The sequence below is a fragment of the Salvelinus alpinus genome, chromosome 2, assembly GCF_045679555.1.
Source record: "Salvelinus alpinus chromosome 2, SLU_Salpinus.1, whole genome shotgun sequence".
NCBI classification, from domain to species: domain Eukaryota; kingdom Metazoa; phylum Chordata; class Actinopteri; order Salmoniformes; family Salmonidae; genus Salvelinus; species Salvelinus alpinus.
The window spans coordinates 107,651,324-107,675,353 of record NC_092087.1 but is presented as its reverse complement, the minus strand read 5'-3'; the positions used below and the strand labels follow the sequence as shown (position 1 = coordinate 107,675,353).

Sequence of the window (24,030 nt, the reverse complement as noted above, 5' to 3'; positions counted from 1 at the left end):
GCTCGTTTGACCTGTCCTCTGGTGAAGCTCATTGGACCTGTCCTCTGGTGAAGCTCTTTGGACCTGTCCTCTGGTGAAGCTCATTGGACCTGTCCTCTGGTGAAGCTCGTTGGACCCGTCCTCTGGTGAAGCTCATTGGACCCGTCCTCTGGTGAAGCTCATTGGACCTGTCCTCTGGTGAAGCTCATTGGACCCGTCCTCTGGTGAAGCTCATTGGACCCGTCCTCTGGTGAAGCTCATTGGACCTGTCCTCTGGTGAAGCTCATTGGACCCGTCCTCTGGTGAAGCTCGTTGGACCTGTCCTCTGGTGAAGCTCATTGGACCTGTCCTCTGGTGAAGCTCGTTGGACCTGTCCTCTGGTGAAGCTCATTGGACCCGTCCTCTGGTGAAGCTCATTGGACCCGTCCTCTGGTGAAGCTCATTGGACCCGTCCTCTGGTGAAGCTCGTTGGACCTGTCCTCTGGTGAAGCTCGCTGGACCCGTCCTCTGGTGAAGCTCGTTGAACCTGTCCTCTGGTGAAGCTCGTTGGACCTGTCCTCTGGTGAAGCTCGTTGGACCTGTCCTCTGGTGAAGCTCGCTGGACCCGTCCTCTGGTGAAGCTCGTTTGACCTGTCCTCTGGTGAAGCTCGTTGGACCCGTCCTCTGGTGAAGCTCGTTGGACCTGTCCTCTGGTGACGCTCGTTGGACCTGTCCTCTGGTGAAGCTCGTTGGACCTGTCCTCTGGTGAAGCTCGTTTGACCCGTCCTCTGGTGAAACTCGTTTGACCCGTCCTCTGATTGCTTGACCATTTTCTTCTCTCTCGACTCAGTGTTTGCTCGCACAATGATGTTTCATCTTGCTTGCGCACGCCACCTAGTGCTCGTTCGACTTTTACATTGGATTTGACACCATAAAGCTAGTGGATAAATGAAGATAGCTCACTCAGGCCGTTTACCATTGTCTACTTAAGGGAGTGGCTCTCCCATAGACACCATTGCGATAGCAGCTGGGTATGGTCTACATAGTTCATTGACTTTTCATTGAAACAGAGAAAAAAACGAGGGAGTGGGATGTCTCACTTCCTCTTCCGTCTCTCTGGTGAAGCTCCTGATATTCACCTGGCTAGAGGTTATGTGGTGGGGTCCAGCTGAGGCTGATGGGAGATGATCAGGGACCCAGGGTGGAGATGGAAAGGAAGGGGGGGGGTATCTGTGATGGTACCGAGGGGTAAAGCAGGGGATCCTGATACGGGATGGTCAGCAGACTGTAAACACAAGTGATTTGTATTTACAATTTTATTTATTTTTTGTCTTTGTAACACATCGTTTTTTTTAACAAAATAATTTTCTTCTCTCTTGACTGTTTTCTTCTGGACGATGTTTGTGCAATGTCCACATGCAGCCTTCATCTGTAGGTATTTTAGTTATGGGATTTGTCTACCCGGGAAAGATATAACATTGGACGTAAGGAGAGAAAAGACAAAACTAGTCAGTTATAGAATATTGTGTTGTAGGACAGCTGAGCTGACTGAAGACAGACAACTACTTGCAGTAGTTGATATCGTTTCCACGGTAACATGTATTTACATGACGTGATAAAACGGCCTTAGTTTTTGACTTATGCTCAGGTAAAACCATTTGGCCAATTTATACTCCTAAATGTTTGAAAAACTAAAAGCATTGTATTTGGGACATATTTCTCACTAAACCCTAAACCTCAACTAAATCTTGTAATGAATAATGTGGAAATTGAGCAAAGTTGAGGTGACTAAACTGCTTGGAGTTACCCTGGATTGTAAACTGTCATGGGGAAAACATATTGACACAACAGTAGCTAAGATGGGGAGAAGTCTGTCCATAATAAAGCACTGCTCTGCCTTCTTAAACAACACTATCAACGAGTCAGGCCCTAGTTTTGTCGCACCTGGGCTGCTGTTCAGTCGTGTGGTCAGGTGCCACGAAGAGGGTCTTAGGAAAATTACAGTTGGCTCAGAACAGGGCAGTACGGCTGGCACTTAAAAGTACAGGCTGTATCACAACCGGCCGTGATTGGGAGTCCCATAGGGCGGCGCACAATTGGCCCAGCGTCGTCCGGGGTTTGGCCAGTGTAGGCCGTCATTGTAAATAAGAATTTGTTCTGAAAGGAATGTTATAATATCTGTGCATTATAGGAACACCTGTAATTACAAAAGTACAATGATGTTTAATGTTTTTGCTTTAGCTTTGAGATGAAGGATCAGTGGGAGACACCTTGCAAGTGCATGAAGAGGTCAACTGTACCAAAGTCAGATGACTTTGTGTTGGAACTATACTTTCAGTTCCTGTTGATGCTATGTTCCTGTCTTACTTCTGCCTAACACATGATAGCAATAACAGGATGAAGGATTGGGAGACTAACCACAAAATAACAATAAACTGAACTCCGCCTAGCAGAGACATCTTTGTATTAGCAACTATTAATTATGAGCTTATATGGTATTAAAGTTAAGGGACATCACCTTGGGCGGGGTGATCCTCAGTAGGGGATTAAAAGGGAAAACACCATCTTTAGTGAGTGTGTTACTTGCACATTACTGTAAGTGTAAACTCCGGGTTGTAAATCCGGGTTACAATCCTTATTAAACAAACTAACCTCTGATCAAAGAAGTTTCCTGTGGTCTCTTGTGTAAACACAGGGCAGAATTCCCTTACAGTTCTTAACTGACTTGCCTAGTTAAATAAAGGTTCAATTAAAATAAATACACAGAGAGCTAATATTAATAACATGCATGTCAATCTCTCCTGGCTCAAAGTGGAGGAGATTGACTTCATCAAATCAAATCAAATGTAATTAGTCACATGCGCCGAATACAACAGGTGTAGTAGACCTTACAATGAAATGCTGAATACAACAGGTGTAGTAGACCTTACAGTGAAATGCTGAATACAACAGGTGTAGTAGACCTTACAGTGAAATGCTGAATACAACAGGTGTAGTAGACCTTACAATGAAATGCTGAATACAACAGGTGTAGACCTTACAGTGAAATGCTGAATACAACAGGTGTAGTAGACCTTACAGTGAAATGCTGAATACAACAGGTGTAGTAGACCTTACAGTGAAATGCTGAATACAACAGGTGTAGTAGACCTTAGTGAAATGCTGAATACAACAGGTGTAGTAGACCTTAGTGAAATGCTGAATACAACAGGTGTAGTAGACCTTACAGTGAAATGCCGAATACAACAGGTGTAGTAGACCTTACAGTGAAATGCTGAATACAACAGGTGTAGTAGACCTTACAGTGAAATGCTTGGTTACGAGCCCCTAACCGACAGTGCAGTTTAAAAAAATACGGATAAGAAAGAGATAAAAGTAACAAGTAATTAAAGAGGAGCAGTTAAAAGAACAATATATAGAGGGGGGTGCCGGTACAGAGTCAATGTGGAGGCTATATACAGGGTATTACGGTACAGAGTCAATGTGGAGGCTATATACAGGGTATTACGGTACAGAGTCAATGTGGAGGCTATATACAGGGTATTACGGTACAGAGTCAATGTGGAGACTATATACAGGGGGTGCCGGTACAGAGTCAATGTGGAGGCTATATACAGGGGGTACCTGTACAGAGTCAATGTGGAGGCTATATACAGGGGGGTGCCGGTACAGAGTCAATGTGGAGGCTATATACAGGGGGTACCTGTACAGAGTCAATGTGGAGGCTATATACAGGGGGTACCTGTACAGAGTCAATGTGGAGGCTATATACAGGGGGGTGCCGGTACAGAGTCAATGTGGAGGCTATATACAGGGGGGTGCCGGTACAGAGTCAATGTGCAGGGGCACCGGTTAGTTGAGGTACAATGTACATGTAGGTAGAGTCAATTAAAGTGAATACTTTAATCACTACTTGTATTTGTGAGAGGTATTGACATGTTTAAAGCACTGAGCTGTCTGTTTGAACTACTGGCACACAAGTCAGACACCCACCCATACCCCACAAGACATGCCACCAGAGGTCTCTTCACAGTCCACAAGTCCAGAACAGACTATGGGAGGTACACAGTTCTACATAGAGCCATGACTAGATGGAACTCTATTCCACATCTAGTAACTCATGCAAGCGGTAATATTAGATTTAAAAAACAGATAAAAATACACCTTATGGAACAGCGGGGACTGTGAAGCAACACAAACACAAGACACATGTATGCACACACACAATAACATAAGCACTAAACACACATGGATTTAGCACTGTAGATATGTGCTAGTAGATTAGGGGCCTGTGTTGTGAATGTATTGTAATATTTTTAAATTGTGTAACTCCCTTAGTTTTAAAGAAACCCAGGAAGAGTAGCTGCTGCCTTGGCAGGAACTAATGGGGATCCATAATAAACCCCAGGAAGAGTAGATGCTGCCTTGGAAGGAACTAATGGGGATCCATAATAAACCCCAGGAAGAGTAGATGCTGCCTTGGCAGGAACTAATGGGGATCCATAATAAACCCCAGGAAGAGTAGCTGCTGCCTTGGCAGGAACTAATGGGGATCCATAATAAACCCCAGGAAGAGTAGATGCTGCCTTGGAAGGAACTAATGGGGATCCATAATAAACCCCAGGAAGAGTAGATGCTGCCTTGGCAGGAACTAATGGGGATCCATAATAAACCTCAGGAAGAGTAGCTGCTGCCTTGGCAGGAACTAATGGGGATCCATAATAAACCCCAGGAAGAGTAGATGCTGCCTTGGCAGGAACTAATGGGGATCCATAATAAACCTCAGGAAGAGTAGCCGCTGCCTTGGCTGGAACTAATGGGGATCCATAATAAACCCCAGGAAGAGTAGCTGCTGCCTTGGCAGGAACTAATGGGGATCCATAATAAACCCCAGGAAGAGTTGCTGCTGCCTTGGCAGGAACTAATGGAGATCCATAATAAACCCCAGGAAGAGTAGCTGCTGCCTTGGCAGGAACTAATGGAGATCCATAATAAAAAAACATACTTCCTATTCTTGAAGACTGGAAATCTGACAGACAGTTTATTCTGTAGGCCTAAAGATACCTAATCGGATTATTATCTGTAGTAGAAAGACTGGAAATCTGACAGACAGTTTATTCTGCAGGCCTAAAGATACCTAATCATTTTATTATCTGTAGTAGAAAGCAATGGGTTAGAAGAAGCCTAAATAACAAAACTCATGCAACATCCATTTATGGCCAGTTTATGTAAACTCTAACATTGATTTATCCTCCAATAGATGTACAAAGAAATATCAATAGAAAAACAGGTCAAACAAACATACATCTATACTGTCTGTCTATACTATCTATCTATCTATCTATCTATCACTTTATCTATACTATCTATCTATCTCTCTATCTATCTATCTCTTTATCTATCTATCTATCACTCTATCTATCTATCTATCATTTTATCTATCACTCTATCTATCTCTCTATCTATACTGTCTATCTATCTATCTATCTATCTATCTATCTATCTATCTATCTATCTATCTATCTATACTGTCTGTCTATACTATCTATCTATCTATACTGTCTATATATCTATCTATCTATACTGTCTATCTATCTATCTATCTATCTATCTATCTATCTATCTATCTATCTATACTGTCTATATATCTATCTATCTATACTGTCTATATATCTATCTATCTATACTATTTCAATTAAATTCAAGGGGCTTTATTGGCATGGGAAACATGTGTTAACATTGCCAAAGCAAGTGAGGTAGATATTATACAAAAGTGAAATAAACAATACAAATTAACAGTAAACATTACACATACAGAAGTTTCAAAACAATAAAGACATTACAAATGTTATATTATATATATACAGTGTTGTAACAATGTACAAATGGTAAAAGCACACAAGTTAAAATAAATAAGCATAAATATGGGTTGTATTTACAATGGTGTTTGTTCTTCACTGGTTGCCCTTACTATCTATCTATCTATCTATCTATCTATACTGTCTATATATCTATCTATCTATACTGTCTATATACCTATCTATACTATCTATCTATCTATCTATCTAGACTAATGAGCATTCTGAGGAAATGACAAAATAGTAAGAATAGAATGTAATATCCAACACAAAATATAAGCTTGTTTTACTACATTGTTTTATTACATTGTTAATAAACAATATAATCGTAAAAACAAATTGTCAGTTGGTTGCATAAATAATTATGATTACTAAAATGTTACATGAAATGTAAATATGTTGAAATATCAAAACCAAATGTACACTCCTTTGTTATTAGTATTGGCAATACTTAACTTAAGGGTGAGGCATGGAATAATAAAACATGTATCTTTTGTCAGGCTGAATGTTTGAATATATGAGGTGATTTGAGTGATGCTTCTTCAGTAGTGGAATAACTACAATTAGCACTTGAATGTTGTAAAGAAATACTGGTGTGATGTGAGATTGTTAATAAAAATTGTTCATGGACCCATTTTTTTATACTGCATCCATGAAATGGGATAATACAAAAGGTAAAAACGTTGATAAAAAAACAAGTCTTTAATACTTAAAAAAAAAAACGTAGATTTGACTTCGGTCTTCTTTTCAATGACATTTTGCTAGAAATACCAAAGTCAAAACATAGTTTTAATGCGTCCAAATCAATAACCAATATGCAGACACAGTTTGTGATATATTGAAAACCTAAACCTAGAATGTACTATCTACACAAACACAATAATAATCATATTCCTTGTATTTAAAAAAAACAAAAAGAAACGGGCACCTTTATAAACTGCACAAAAACACTGTTGTTTTGACAATAAATGACGGACATCGATCAGATAAAAATCAGGTTGTATGTGCTGTTGAAACTAACAACTAAAACAACACATGGAAACGGGAGATATATTTTACCTCACTGGTTAGAGGACAACCTGCAGAAGACAGTCAGCTACATTTGGGAGTGATGCATTTAAATGTAGGGGTCCCCAGAACGAAGAGAAACGTAACACTTATTTATCATCACTCATATCGATATCATGTTAAAATCAATTGTGCCGAGAGGAGGGAGAGGAGGTTGGATGTCCTGTTAAAACTAACAGCTCAAAAACCACACGGAATCTGGGAATAATGTGAACATCCCTGGTTAGAGGACAATTTGTAGAAAACAGCTAGCTACATTTTGAGGTGTTGCATTTTGATTCAAGTGGGTCACCAACATGGTAAGTGTAACACACTCTTTTTGTGTTAGTCACTTTTTGTTAAATCACATAAATAGTACTCTTTCAATTCAGAGCCTGGATTTTCCCCCTGAGGCTAATATCCATATCATGTTGAAATCAATAGAACAGGGGGCAAACGTTTAGGATTCTACATTGTGACATTATTAACTAAAATACTATAAGATTTCTTTCCTGTGTGAATTCTCTGCTGTGATTGTAATGTAGATGATTTTGAAAAGGTCTCCCCGCAGTTAGCGCAGTAGATTCTCTCATGTGTGTGTTTTTAAATGTGCTATCAGGCTGCTTGAGTAAGCAAAACTCTTCCCACATTGAGTACAGCTATAAGGCTTCTCTCCTGTGTGTGTTCTCTGGTGTGATTTTAAATTTCCTGCGATAACAAAACTCTTTCCACAATCAGAGCAGTGGAAAGGTTTCTCTCCTGTGTGTGTTCTCTGGTGTATAGTCAGCTGGCTAGGTGAAGTAAAACTCTTCACACATTGATCACAGCTATATGTTTTCTCTGCAGTGTGAATTCTCTGGTGTACTTTAAGTGAATCTGATCTTGAATAACTCTTCCCACAGTCTGAGCATGAATGGGATTTATCTCCAGTGTGAATTCTCTGGTGTACTTTAAGTGAATCTGATCTTGAGTAACTCTTCCCACAGTCAGAGCAGCGGTGAAGTTTCTTCTTCCCTGTGGGTTTCCGTTGATGTTTCTTGAGGTGTTCTGATGTGGAGAGTCTCTTCTCTGCATCATGATGTTGTTGAGACTCCCCAGAGGATCCACGGTAGTCACGTCTCTCTCCTGTGTGAACAACAAAGTAAGACAGATGGTTAAAGGCCCACAACAGCAGAAATCCACTGTTTATTTTAGCTAAAAGGTGATTCCCATGATGTTGTGTACAAACTTATTTAACAATTGTCTTAATGATTTCTGCCCAGTGCTCGACCTATAAGCCCAGACAGATAGTGGAGCGTGGGCAAGCAAGTACAATACAAACCAAGAAAAGGGAAATAAATTAAGACAGTCAAGCAAGCAAGAATAGCCATATTTAGTCTTATTTTTTCCACATAAGTATATTGGATGATTGTAGGCTAGAAAAACAGTATTACAGTTGCAGAAACCTTAGGCAGTGAGCTACACTACTTCTAGTCACCAATATAGGCCCCTTTCTGTGTTTGCTAAAGTTACTGCACGAGGGCGATGCACATGCAATTTGGTTGTAGAAACTCCTCCCTGCTAATGAGGAAACCGCTAGTTATGGATGTAGTATATCTGGTAATGAGGAAACCACTAGTTATGGATGTAGTATATCTGCTAATGAGGAAACCACTAGTTATGGACGTAGTATATCTGGTAATGAGGAAACCACTAGTTATGGATGTAGTATATCTGGTAATGAGGAAACCACTAGTTATGGATGTAGTATATCTGGTAATGAGGAAACCGACGTGAGAAGGAACAGTCCTGTTAAAACACATATATACTTACATTCACACAAAGGTTCTAGCAGGAAGTGGGGCCATGACTACACCGGTGAGAGGAGCCAATGAAGTTCCTGACTAGCAAACAGAGATGTATTGGCTGTCCTGACTAGTAACAGAGATGTATTGGCTGTCCTGACTAGCAACAGAGATGTATTGGCTGTCCTGACTAGCAACAGAGATGTATTGGCTGTCCTGACTAGTAACAGAGATGTATTGGCTGTCCTGACTAGCAACAGAGATGTAGTGGCTGTCCTGACTAGCAACAGAGATGTATTGGCTGTCCTGACTAGCAACAGAGATGTATTGGCTGTCCTGACTAGCAACAGAGATGTATTGGCTGTCCTGACTAGCAACAGAGATGTATTGGCTGTCCTGACTAGCAACAGAGATGTATTGGCTGTCCTGGCTAGCAACAGAGATGTATTGGCTGTTCTGACTAGTAACAGAGATGTATTGGCTGTCCTGACTAGCAACAGAGATGTATTGGCTGTCCTGACTAGTAACAGAGATGTATTGGCTGTCCTGACTAGCAACAGAGATGTATTGGCTGTCCTGACTAGCAACAGAGATGTATTGGCTGTCCTGACTAGTAACAGAGATGTATTGGCTGTCCTGACTAGTAACAGAGATGTATTGGCTGTCCTGACTAGCAACAGAGATGTATTGGCTGTCCTGACTAGTAACAGAGATGTATTGGCTGTCCTGACTAGCAACAGAGATGTATTGGCTGTCCTGACTAGCAACAGAGATGTATTGGCTGTCCTGAATAGCAAACAGAGATGTATTGGCTGTCCTGACTAGCAAACAGAGATGTATTGGCTGTCCTGACTAGTAACAGAGATGTATTGGCTGTCCTGACTAGCAAACAGAGATGTATTGGCTGTCCTGACTAGCAACAGAGATGTATTGGCTGTCCTGACTAGTAACAGAGATGTATTGGCTGTCCTGACTAGTAACAGAGATGTATTGGCTGTCCTGACTAGCAACAGAGATGTATTGGCTGTCCTGACTAGCAACAGAGATGTATTGGCTGTCCTGACTAGCAACAGAGATGTATTGGCTGTCCTGGCTAGCAACAGAGATGTATTGGCTGTCCTGACTAGTAACAGAGATGTATTGGCTGTCCTGACTAGTAACAGAGATGTATTGGCTGTCCTGACTAGTAACAGAGATGTATTGGCTGTCCTGACTAGCAACAGAGATGTATTGGCTGTCCTGACTAGCAACAGAGATGTATTGGCTGTCCTGACTAGCAACAGAGATGTATTGGCTGTCCTGGCTAGCAACAGAGATGTATTGGCTGTCCTGACTAGTAACAGAGATGTATTGGCTGTCCTGACTAGTAACAGAGATGTATTGGCTGTCCTGGCTAGCAACAGAGATGTATTGGCTGTCCTGACTAGTAACAGAGATGTATTGGCTGTCCTGACTAGTAACAGAGATGTATTGGCTGTCCTGACTAGCAACAGAGATGTATTGGCTGTCCTGGCTAGCAACAGAGATGTATTGGCTGTCCTGACTAGTAACAGAGATGTATTGGCTGTCCTGACTAGTAACAGAGATGTATTGGCTGTCCTGATTAGCAAACAGAGATGTATTGGCTGTCCTGACTATAGCAACAGAGATGTATTGGCTGTCCTGACTAGCAAACAGAGATGTATTGGCTGTCCTGACTAGCAAGGAGTTGACTCCGCGTAGTAGGAGGGTATAAATATATGCGCTTCTGTAAACATATGGTCGTTGACCCAGTGGGTGAATAAACTTGGTTTGAGCTTTTTTCTAGTTGTCGGTGAGTTTTTACTCTGTTTGTAACAATACTTAAAAAAACACTTCAACTTCAACCAGTAAAATGCTCTGTGGCTTTGCTACCAGCCTGTCAGTGAGCATTTAGCATTCAGGCTAACAACTGCTGCATTCAAAATAGGTATTTTGCAACTATCAGAAACAAAATATTATCTTCGCGACTGCTCAAAAAATATTCAAAACAACAATTGTAAAGCCTATGAGAACCCAACAAAAAGTGTTTTTGTTTAGAAGTAATAACCTGGTAAATCTAGGCTGTTGAATGGTCCCAGATGGTGAACAGTTTATTTAGAAGTAATAACCTGGTAAATCTAGACTGTTGAATGGTCCCAGATGGTGAACAGTTTATTTAGAAGTAATAACCTGGTAAATCTAGACTGTTGAATGGTCCCAGATGGTGAACAGTTTATTTAGAAGTAATAACCTGGTAAATCTAGACTGTTGAATGGTCCCAGATGGTGAACAGTTTATTTAGAAGTAATAACCTGGTAAATCTAGACTGTTGAATGGTCCCAGATGGTGAACAGTTTATTTAGAAGTAATAACCTGGTAAATCTAGACTGTTGAATGGTCCCAGATGGTGAACAGTTTATTTAGAAGTAATAACCTGGTAAATATAGGCTGTTGAATGGTCCCAGATGGTGAACAGTTTATTTAGAAGTAATAACCTGGTAAATCTAGACTGTTGAATGGTCCCAGAAGGTGAACAGTTTATTTAGAAGTAATAACCTGGTAAATCTAGACTGTTGAATGGTCCCAGATGGTGAACATCAGTTATTTTCCCTCCCCATGTACTCGTTTATGACGTGACTCTGAGTCATCAGGTTGCTATGGGCTACATGGGGGTTGAGTAGACAAACAGAGAGGAGACAAAGACTCTCCTATTTCTGTGGCTGATAATACAGGGGGCGATCCAGGATTGGTCCATTTTGGTTTTAAAATGTCATGCAGTTCCACATGTGAACTCACAGGGACAGAAGACTATATACACTGAGTGTACAAAACATTATGAACACTTGCTCTTTCCATGACAGACTGACCAGGTGAATCCAGGTGAAAGATATGATCCTTATTTATTGATGTCACTTGTTAAATCTCATAAAGTTAAACAAGTAACTAAACTATTTGGAGGCCAGATATCCCAGCTCATTAAGTTATATAAGTAACTAAACTATTTGGAGGCCAGATATCTCATCTCATTAAGTTATACAAGTAACTAAACTATTTGGAGGCCAGATATCCCAGCTCATAAAGTTAAACAAGTAACTAAACTATTTGGAGGCCAGATATCCCAGCTCATTAAGTTATATAAGTAACTAAACTATTTGGAGGCCAGATATCCCAGCTCATTAAGTTAAACAAGTAACTAAACTATTTAGAGGCCAGATATCCCAGCTCATTAACTTATACAAGTAACTAAACTATTTGGAGGCCAGATATCCCAGCTCATTAAGTTAAACAAGTAACTCAAAAATGCTACTCAGTTTGCCGCTCAAAACAAATATTAGACAGCAGGGCTCTTGATCCAGGAAGTGATTATCTGCTGTTACCAAGCAACGCTTGATCTTGGAAGAAGCTAACCACTTAGCTAGATAGCTACTACATTTACTGAACAAAATATAAACACAACAGGCAATAAGGAAATCAGTCAATTGAAATAAATAAATTAGGCCCTAACCTATGGATTTTACATGACTGGGCAGGGCCAGCAAAAAATGGGTGGGCCTGGGAGGGTAAACGTCAATCCACTGGGGAACCATGCCCAGCCAATCCAAATGAGTTTTCCCCCAGAAAAGGGCTTAATGACAGTCATAAATACTCAACACCAAATTCTTTAAAATGATGTTGGAGGCGGCTTATTGTAGAGAAATTAAAATTCAACTGTCGGGCAACAGCTGTGGTGGAAATTCCTGCAGTCAGCATGCCAATTGCACTGCTCTCCCTCAAAACTTGATACATCTGTGGCGTTGTGTTGTGTGACAAAACTGCACTTTTAGAGTGGCCTTTTGTTGTCAGATCCAGAATTGATGTGTTTCTCATTTCTCCCCCTTTTACAGAATGTAAAAGATCTAATGCCATTAAGATGGGGTTACTACACGCAGTAAAAATAAGAAACAAGAAGCAACATTTTTTGATAGATGAGCTTTTGAATAAATGTAAAATATTTTGGGACAAGGATTTTAATATATATATATTTTTTTAACTAGACTACCTGCCACCCCAATAAACCATTTAAACTATTTATTTTCAGTATTTAAAAAAATGTGAATATTTTTTGCAACTTTTTTAGTAAATACCTGCAGTCAAATTGTCAGGTTTCGTACACATTTTGACAGGCAAGTCAGCTAAGAACAAATTCTTATTTACAATGTCGGCCTACCGGGGAACAGTGGGTTAACTTCCTTGTTCAGGGGCAGAACGACAGATTTTTACCTTGTCAGCTCGGGGATTCGATCCAGCAACCTTTCGGTTACGAGCCAGCTCTAACCACTAGGCTACCTGCCGCCCTAATACCGTTTAAACGATTTATTTTCAGTATTTTAATAAATGTTAATATTTTTTGCTACTTTTTTAGTAAATACCTGCAGTCAAATCGTTCAGGTTTCATACACATTTTGACAGTTGGAATTTCATGACATCTCCATGACTTTTAACGTAATTTCCATGACCAACAATTTGCAGCGTGTCTATGTATGTTATGAAAGGTAAGAGTGGTATCGACACCATGGGAGGCTGCTCTCTCTCTATGTACGTTATGAAAGGTAAGAGTGGTATCTACACCATGGGAGGCTGCTCTCTCTCTATGTATGTTATGAAAAGTAAGAGTGGTATCTACACCATGGGAGGCTGTAGTAAGGACACCATGGGAGGCTGTAGTAAGGACACCATGGGAGGCTGTAGTAAGGACACCATGGGAGGCTGCTCTCTCTCTATGTACGTTATGAAAAGTAAGAGTGGTATCGACACCATGGGAGGCTGCTCTCTCTCTATGTATGTTATGAAAAGTAAGAGTGGTATCTACACCATGGGAGGCTGCTCTCTCTCTATGTACGTTATGAAAGGTAAGAGTGGTATCGACACCATGGGAGGCTGCTCTCTCTCTATGTACGTTATGAAAGGTAAGAGTGGTATCGACACCATGGGAGGCTGCTCTCTCTCTATGTATGTTATGAAAGGTAAGAGTGGTATCGACACCATGGGAGGCTGCTCTCTCTCTATGTATGTTATGAAAAGTAAGAGTGGTATCGACACCAAGGGAGGCTGCTCTCTCTCTATGTATGTTATGAAAAGTAAGAGTGGTATCGACACCAAGGGAGGCTGCTCTCTCTCTATGTATGTTATGAAAAGTAAGAGTGGTATCGACACCAAGGGAGGCTGCTCTCTCTCTATGTATGTTATGAAAAGTAAGAGTGGTATCGACACCATGGGAGGCTGCTCTCTCTCTATGTATGTTATGAAAAGTAAGCATGATGTAGTAAGGACACCATGGGAGGCTGTAGTAAGGACACCATGGGAGGCTGCTCTCTCTCTATGAATGTTATGAAAAGTAAGCATGATGTAGTAAGGACACCATGGGAGGCTGTAGTAAGGACACCATGGGAGGCTGTAGTAAGGACACCATGGGAGGCTGTAGTAAGGACACCATGGGAGGCTGTAGTAAGGACACCATGGGAGGCTGTAGTAAGGACACCATGGGAGGCTGTAGTAAGGACACCATGGGAGGCTGTAGTAAGGACACCATGGGAGGCTGCTCTCTGATCCCATATACCAGCTCATTAAATATATATCAAAGGTCCTTGTAGAATGTTGTGTTTATATTTTTTGTTCAGTATTATTAGAGTGTTCCGGATTTACATTTACTACGTTACGTCTCCCAGGTCAACGGCCTGGTGTAGGATCCTTTAGGGATGGCCTGGTGTTGGATTGTTTAGGGATGGCCTGGTGTAGGATCGTTTAGGGCCAGAGTAGTGGGATGGCCTGGTGTAGGATCGTTTAGTGATGGCCTGGTGTAGGATCCTTTAGGGCCAGAGTAGTGGGATGGCCTGGTGTAGAATCCTTTAGGGATGGCCTGGTGTAGGATTGTTTAGGGCCAAAGTAGTGGGATGGCCTGGTGTAGGATCGTTTAGGGATGGCCTGGTGTAGGATCGTTTAGGGCCAGAGTAGTGGGATGGCCTGGTGTAGGATCGTTTAGTGATGGCCTGGTGTAGGATCCTTTAGGGCCAGAGTAGTGGGATGGCCTGGTGTAGAATCCTTTAGGGCCAGAGTAGTGGGATGGCCTGGTGTAGGATCGTTTAGGGCCAGAGTAGTGGGATGGCCTGGTGTAGGATCGTTTAGGGCCAGAGTAGTGGGATGGCCTGGTGTAGAATCCTTTAGGGATGGCCTGGTGTAGGATTGTTTAGGGATGGCCTGGTGTAGGATCGTTTAGGGCCAAAGTAGTGGGATGGCCTGGTGTAGGACCCTTTAGGGATGGCCTGGTGTTGGATCCTTTAGGGCCAGAGTAGTGGGATGGGCTGGTGGGTTTTGGGGGAAAGTGTATAGGTACAGGGTTAGATGGTAGATTGTAGAAGTACAGGGTTAGCAATACAACATCTAGTCTGACGAAAAGTCACATGAACCTGAATAAGGGTTCAACGATATGGCCGTTTTGATAGTGAGAGCGTGACCTTGTCCTTTAGTTCAACAACTGCAGTGGGAGTTTCTGTTGTAAGACAGTACTTACTGGGTTTAATCAAATGTCCAATATCCTCCTCTTCTTCTTCTTCCAATATGACAGTTATCTCTCCCTCCTTCTTCTCTTCCTTCACTGCAACATCCTCATCCTCTACTTGTTTTACTGTAACATCCTCCTCTTCCTTCTCTTCTTTCACGACAACGTTCAGCCACAGACCCTCTTTCTCCGTCCAGTAGACCTCTTCTTTAGCAGGAGGAGAGTAGTTTAGTGAACTCATGGTCGGGGATGTTAGCTAACAGTTAGCTAGCTAGGCTAATGCTGACTTAACCAGCCAGCTAGCTACGTTAGCTGACTAATAACAACAACGTAAATATGAAATTAAATGGGATAACTAGCTAGACGACAGAAGTGTGTTTAAAACACAGTGGATAATATACATGAACGCGTCTAAAGAGCTGCAATGTTTCAGCTAGCAAGCTACCGAGGTGGCTGACCACTGTCGTTTAACTATACAATAACATGGCTGTCTAGCTGGGTTGTCCATAGTTACTACAGCCACAACGTCAACATTAGCAAAATATTTATGAAAACAGAAATTTACTTTTGGTCTTAATTTAAGGTTAGGAATAATCTTAGCAGTGTGGTTAAGGTTTAAAAATCAGATTTTAAGAAGAGAAGTTGTAGAAATTGGTGGCGTTTAGCAATAATTATGACTTTGTGACTGTGGTAACTCGTGACGACCGACTAGCTGATGTTGAAAAGAAACGTTCCTTCCACTATCACCGCAGAACAATGAGACAGATAAATCACCGGATGTAGAAATATGAAGCATCCGCTTGGCGTTTCCACTCACTACAAAATAGTGTAATGTCTTTATTATTTTGGGAACTTCTGTGAGTGTAATGGTTACTGTTCATGTTTATTGTTTATTTCACTTGTGTATATAATTTACTTCACTTGCTTTGGCAATGTTAACATATTGAAACGACCCTGGGTTTATAAGCGCGGATATCGACTCTGCGGCTGGAGCAGGCTTTTGCGGCACAGCCGATAGCGCGCTGGACTTCGGGCTAGAAGGTCGAAGGTTCGCTCCCTGCCGTTTCATTACAATATGTTTCCCATGCCAATAAAGCCCCTTGAATTGAATTGAAAGCCGGTAGTGGGAAAAGATGGTACGAGATGGATTGTGGCCTTTCTCTCTGGCCCCCTGGTTCCTTTCATATAATGTGATATAATATTATTTTTGGAAATAAAATCAATCGCTGAAATTGTTTTAACTTTTAGTTATAAAATATAACATTCCCTCATCTGCGTTACCCACTCCAATCAGCAGAGGGCGCTGTGGGTGTTTCAGGCAAGTCTGCCAGAATGTGACGTGGTGGTGAATCGGACTCTTCTTTAAACAACAACAGCTAGTCGGTCGTCACTAGTTACCACAGTTACAAAGTCATAATTATTCCTAAACCTCGCCCATTTCTACAACTTCTCTTCTTAAAATGTGATTTTTAAACCTAACCTTAACCACATTGCTAACCTTATGCCTAACACTAACCTTAAATTAAGAAAAAAAATACATTTTTGTTTTCATACATATTTACGATAGCCAATGTTGACTTTGTGGCTGTAGTAACTATGGACAACGCAGCTAGACAGCCATGTTATTTTATAGTTAAACGACAGTGGTCAGCCACCTCGGTAGCTTGCTAGCTGAAACATTGCAGCTCTTTAGACGCGTTCATGTATATTATCTACTGTGCTTTAAACTCACTTTTGTCGTCTAGCTAGTTATCCCATTTAATTTCATATTTACGTTGTTGTTATTAGTCAGCTAACGTAGCTAGCTGGCTGGTTAAGTTAGCACTAGCATAGCTAGCTAACTGTTAGCTAACATCCCCGACCATGAGTTCACTAAACTACTCTCCTCCTGCTAAAGAAGAGGTCTGCTGGACGGAGAAAGAGGGTCTGTGGCTGAACGTTGTTGTGAAAGAAGAGAAGGAAGAGGAGGATGTCACAGTAACAAAAGTAGAGGATGAGGATGATGCAGTGAAGGAGGACGAGAAAGAGGAGGATACCGTTTTTGGAGTGAAGGAGGAGGGAGAGATAACTGTCATATTGGAAGAAGAGGATATTGGAGATCTGATTAACCCCAGTAAGTACTGTCTTACAACAGAAACACTCACTGCAGTTGTTGAACTAAAGGGCAAAGTCACGCGGTAACAGAATCACACTCCCACAATCAAATCAATATTTATTATACAGCAAGCACATTTCAGGCATGGAATGCAACAGAGTGTGCATTACAGGAAATCAAAACGAATGAAGAAAAAACACAGAAATATTTACTACACAACAAAAAGAGGATAAAAAACTAAAAGAGTAACAATAGAAACGTAACTACTGTAATGAAACAGCAGGGAGCAGGTCTCGAACCCTCGACCTTCTAGCCCGAAGTCCAGCGCGCTATCGACTGTGCCGCAAAAGCCTGCTCGTGTGGCAGAGTCGATTTCCGCGCTTGTGAACCCAGGGTCGTTACACTACTTTAGAAGCACCCTAAGAAAAGCAAAGATTAAAAGGTGTGTTTTTAAAATCTTTTAAAAATATGTTCACAGTTTTGGTCCCCCTCAGGTTCTCTGACAGGCTATTCCAGAGGCTGGGGGCATAGTAACTAAAGGCTGCCTCTCCATGTTTCTTGGTCCTAGACTTTAGGATTATAAAAACGGCCATATCTTCTTTTATAATCAGAGCCAAGTCTTGCTCTTGTCAACCCTTCTTCTTCTTCGTGACTTTTCACATGAGGAAGCTGTATTGATGCCTTTCGCAGGTCAGAGTGTCGTTTTGCACATTTTGGTCACTCCCCCCTAAAGGATCCTACACCAGGCCATCCCTAAAGGATCCTTCACCAGGCCATCCCTAAAGGATCCTACACCAGGCCATCCCTAAAGGATCCTACACCAGGCCATCCCACTACTTTGGCCCTAAAGGATCCTACACCAGGCCATCCCACTACTCTGGCCCTAAACGATCCTTCACCAGGCCATCCCACTACTTTGTCCCTAAAGGATCCTACACCAGGCCATCCCTAAAGGATCCTACACCAGGCCATCCCACTACTTTGGCCCTAAAGGATCCTACACCAGGCCATCCCACTACTCTGGCCCTAAAGGATCCTACACCAGGCCATCCCTAAAGGATCCTTCAACAGGCCATCCCACTACTTTGGCCCTAAACGATCCTTCACCAGGCCATCCCACTACTTTGGCCCTAAACGATCCTTCACCAGGCCATCCCACTACTCTGGCCCTAAAGGATCCTACACCAGGCCATCCCTAAACGATCCTTCACCAGGCCATCCCACTACTTTGTCCCTAAAGGATCCTACACCAGCCCATCCCACTACTCTGGCCCTAAAGGATCCTTCACCAGGCCATCCCACTACTCTGGCCCTAAAGGATCCTACACCAGGCCATCCCACTACTTTGTCCCTAAACGATCCTACACCAGGCCATCCCACTACTCTGGCCCTAAAGGATCCTACACCAGGCCATCCCACTACTCTGGCCCTAAACGATCCTTCACCAGGCCATCCCACTACTTTGACCCTAAACGATCCTTCACCAGGCCATCCCACTACTCTGGCCCTAAAGGATCCTTCACCAGGCCATCCCACTACTTTGGCCCTAAACGATCCTTCACCAGGCCATCCCACTACTTTGGCCCTAAAGGATCCTACACCAGGCCATCCCTAAAGGATCCTACACCAGGCCATCCCTAAACGATCCTACACCAGGCCATCCCACTACTTTGTCCCTAAAGGATCCTACACCAGGCCATCCCTAAACGATCCTACACCAGGCCATCCCACTACTTTGTCCCTAAAGGATCCTACACCAGGCCATCCCACTACTTTGACCCTAAAGGATCCTTCACCAGGCCATCCCACTACTTTGGTCCTAAACGATCCTTCACCAGGCCATCCCACTACTTTGTCCCTAAAGGATCCTACACCAGGCCATCCCTAAACGATCCTACACCAGGCCATCCCACTACTTTGGCCCTAAAGGATCCTACACCAGGCCATCCCACTACTTTGACCCTAAAGGATCCTTCACCAGGCCATCCCACTACTTTGGTCCTAAACGATCCTTCACCAGGCCATCCCACTACTTTGTCCCTAAAGGATCCTACACCAGGCCATCCCTAAAGGATCCTACACCAGGCCATCCCACTACTTTGGCCCTAAAGGATCCTACACCAGGCCATCCCACTACTTTGTCCCTAAAGGATCCTTCACCAGGCCATCCCACTACTTTGACCCTAAAGGTCCTTCACCAGGCCATCTACCTGGGAGGATGGAACCCCGTCTCTCAAAACAATAAATAAAGGTTAGGGAAGAGAGCATTTCTCAGCTGTCCTTTTGCATTTATTGGTGGAAAGAAGATTGGATTGCCCGGACGTCAAGTGAATGTCTCAGTCTGACTTGAGAGTACTGACTGACTTAAACGCTGTGTTCTCAGGTATATTGCTACAATCAATAGAAATCGATGTGGTCCTACTCTTTCTAAGTCAAATGAAAACGCTACCAGTTAGTTAAATGACTCCTGAGTAAAGTCCATTGTCCTTATTACATTCACACTGTTTTCTATCACCAGGTTCTTTAAATGTTGTGAAAACAGGTTCATCATATTGATCACAACTACCTCGGTTTACAGCCTGGTCTCACAGGCCAAACGTAACATAGTAAAAATATATCCGGGACACTCAAATACTAAACAAAAACTACCTCGGTTTACAGCCTGGTCTCACAGACTAGACGTAACATAATCTCCCTTAAACATTTCCAAATAGATATATTTTCTGTAGTGCTTTGATCAGTCTCTACACTTCGACATCCCATGAAAGCAAAATGTATAAATTTTTAAAACATGATTTGAAGCTTTACATATAAAATTGTTATATGGTTTTTAGTTAAGGTAAGACAGACTGACATGATTAAATAAAACATATATAAATATATTTCAATCTGAATGTGACTAGGCAAGTCAGTTAACTTCTCACGAGTCACCAACCCTGATCCGGTAGCACCCCCCCCCCACTGAGTAGCATAGCTAGCATAGCGTCACAAGTAACTTGTAGCATCTAAATATCATTAAATCACAAGTCCAAGACACCAGATGAAAGATACAGGTCTTGTGAATAAAGCCACCATTTCAGATTTTTTAAATGTTTTACAGGGAAGACACAATATGTAAATCTATTAGCTAACCACGTTAGCAAAGGACACGATTTTTTTACTCCCAATAGTTTTTTCCTGCGTCAGTAGCTATCACTAATTCGACTAAATAAAAATATATATAGCCACTAACCAAGAAACAACTTCATAAGATGACAGTCTGATAACATATTTATGGTATAGCATAGTTTTTTTTTTGAAAAATGTGCATTTTTCAGGTATAAATCACAGTTCTACATTGCAGCTGCAATCTGAAATAGTGCTGACCCAGCCAGAACAATTACAGAGACCAACGTCATATAACGAATTACTCATCTTAAAACATTTCAGAAAAATACACAGCGTACAGATATTGAAAGCCCAACATCTGGTGAATCCAAACAATATTTCAGATTTATTAAATGTTTTATAACGAAAACAAAATGTAGCGCTAAATTAGCATAGCTATACCAGGCAGATTCGGCTAGGCGCCCACGGCCAGTTCACATGCACAACAGATATGATATAACATCGTAAATTGGGTCTTACTATGGCTGATCTTTCATCAGAATGTTGATCAAAGTGTCCTTTGTCAAGATGAGTCGTTGGTTCCGTTCAGAATTGTTCCTTTCCCACTCCATTTAGCACAGGTACTGGTCGAGTGGCACGGATCTCTCAAACGTAAATAAAATCAGACAACGGAACACCACAAAACTCCCGAAAAAATTCAAATAATCTGATTAAACTATATTGAAAAAACATACATTACGATGATATGGTCACATGTATCAAACAAAATTTGACACGGAGATAGTTTTCATCCATAACGCCAGCAAAACAGTACACAATCGCAGCTCCAACTCGTGCGAATCAGAAAACCGGAAGTTGTCGGTCACGCCAAAGAAATAGGTCTTATTTCACGTCAGTACCAGATAAACAAAGAATTTCTCCTCTGACGTCCTCTTGACACCCAGAGGAAGGCGAATGAAGTGTGTTTCTGGTCATAGGGGTCATGACCATATATAGGCAGAGCGTTGAAGCGAGCATAGACTTCTTGCATTCTACTTCTTGGTCAGGGAAAGTGCTGTCAAATTTTTTATTTATTTATTTATTTCACCTTTATTTAACCAGGTAGGCTAGTTGAGAACAAGTTCTCATTTGCAACTGCGACCTGGCCAAGATAAAGCATAGCAGTGTGAACAGACAACACAGAGTTACACATGGAGTAAACAATAAACAAGTCAATAACATGGTAGAAAAAAAAGAGAATCTATATACAATGTGTGCAAAAGGCATGAGGTAGGCAATAAATCGAATAATTATAATTTAGCAGATTAACACTGGAGTGATAAATCATCAGATGATCATGTGCAAGAAGAGATACTGGTGTGCAAAAGAGCAGAAAAGTAAATAAATAAAAGCAGTATGGGGGGTGAGGTAGGTAAATTGGGTGGGTAGTTTACAGATGGACTATGTACAGCTGCAGCGATCGGTTAGCTGCTCGGATAGCAGATTTTTAAAGTTGTTGAGGGAGATAAAAGTCTCCAACTTCAGAGATTTTTGCAATTCGTTCCAGTCGCAGGCAGCAGAGAACTGGAAGGAAAGGCGTCCAAATGAGGTTTTGGCTTTAGGGATGATCAGTGAGATACACCTGCTGGAGCGCGTGGGTGTAGCCATCGTGACCAGTGAACTGAGATAAGGCGGCACTTTACCTAGCATAGCCTTGTAGATGACCTGGAGCCAGTGGGTCTGACGACGAACATGTAGCGAGGGCCAGCCGACTAGGGCATACAGGTCGCAGTGGTGGGTCGTATAAGGTGCTTTAGTAACAAAACGAATGGCACTGTGATAAACTGCATCCAGTTTGCTGAGTAGAGTATTGGAAGCTATTTTGTAGATGACATCGCCGAAGTCGAGGATCGGTAGGATAGTCAGTTTTACTAGGGTAAGTTTGGCGGCGTGAGTGAAGGAGTCTGTGAGAGCCGGAATTCTTACTGGTTGGTAGGTTTTCAAATACTTATGTCATGCAATAAAATGCTAATTAATTACTTAATCATACAATGTGATTTTCTGGATTTTTGTTTTAGATTCCGTCTCTCACAGTTGAGGTGTACCTATGATAAAAATTACAGACCTCTAGATGCGTTGTAAGTAGGAAAACCTGCAAAATCGGCAGTGTATCAATACTTGTTCTCCCCACTGTATATATATATATATATTATGTTATATGGTTTTTAGGTAAGACAGACTGATATGATTGTGTGTATATATATATTATATATATTATGTTATATGGTTTAAGGTATGACAGACTGATATGATTGTGTGTATATATATATTATATATATTATGTTATATGGTTTAAGGTAAGACAGACTGATATGATTGTGTGTATATATATATTATATATATTATGTTATATGGTTTAAGGTATGACAGACTGATATGATTGTATATATGATACATATACATATACATATACAACATATATATACATATATGCTGGTCAACAGTTTTAGAACACCTACTCATTCAAGGGTTTTTCTTTATTTTTACTATTTTCTACATTGTAGAATAATAGTGAAGACATCAAAACTATGAAATAACACATATGGAATCATGTAGTAACCAAAAGAGTGTTAAACAAATCAAAATATATTTTATATTTGAGAATCTTCAAACAGCCACCTTTTGCCTTGATGACAGCTTTGCACACACTTGGCATTCTCTCAACCAGCTTCATGAGGTAGTCACCTGGAATACATTTCAATTAACAGGTGTGCCTACTTAAAAGTTAATTTGTGGAATTTATTTCCTCAACGCGTTTGAGCCAATCAGTTGTGTAGTTACAAGGTAGGGGTGCTATACAGAAGACAGCCCTATTTGGTAAAAGACCAAGTCCATATTATGTCAAGAACAGCTCAAATAAGCAAAGAGAAACGACAGTCCATCATTACTTTAAGACATGAAGGTCAGTCAATACTGTAAATTTCAAAAACTTTGAAAGTTTCTTCAAGTGCAGTCGCAAAAAACATCAAGCGCTATGATGAAACTGGCTCTCATGAGGACCGCCACAGGAATGGAAGACCCAGAGTTACCTCTGCTGCAGAGGATAAGTTCATTAGACTTAACAGCCTCAGAAATTGCAGCCCAAATAAATGCTTCACAGAGTTCAAGTAACAGACTCATCGCAACATCAACTGTCAGAGGAGACTGTGTGAATCAGGCCTTCATGGTCGAATTGCTGCAAAGAAACCACTACTAAAGGACACCAATAAGATGAGACTTGCTTGGGGCAAGAAACACGAGCAATGTACATTAGACCGGCGGAAATCTGTCCTTTGTTCTGGAGTCCAAATTTGAGATTTTTTGTTCAACCCGCAGTGTATTTGTGAGACGCGGTGTGGGTGAACGGATGATCTCAGCATGTGTATTTCCCACAGTAAAGCATTGAGGAGGTGGTGTTGGGGTGCTTTGCTGGTGACACTGTCTGTGATTTATTTAGAAATCAAGGCACACCTAACCAACATGGCTACCACAGCATTCTGCAGTGATACGCCAGCCCATCTGGTTTGGTCTTAGTGGGACTATCATTTGTTTTTCAACAAGACAATGACCCAACACACCTCCAGGCTGTGTAAGGGCTATTTTACCAAGAAGGAGAGTGATGGAGTG

At 41.6% G+C, this 24,030-nt stretch overlaps 1 long non-coding RNA gene and 1 pseudogene across 1 annotated transcript; one reads left to right on the top strand and one right to left on the bottom strand.

The window, feature by feature from the left end:
- Positions 1-24,030, top strand: part of LOC139542145 (zinc finger protein 665-like) — a 294,018-nt pseudogene that overhangs the window by 181,285 nt on the left and 88,703 nt on the right.
- LOC139550429 (uncharacterized) lies at positions 6,093-15,935 on the bottom strand. The gene is made up of 2 exons (XR_011670036.1): positions 15,195-15,935; positions 6,093-7,988 (listed from the first exon to the last, which is right to left on the bottom strand). It is a non-coding gene; the product is annotated as an uncharacterized lncRNA (long non-coding RNA).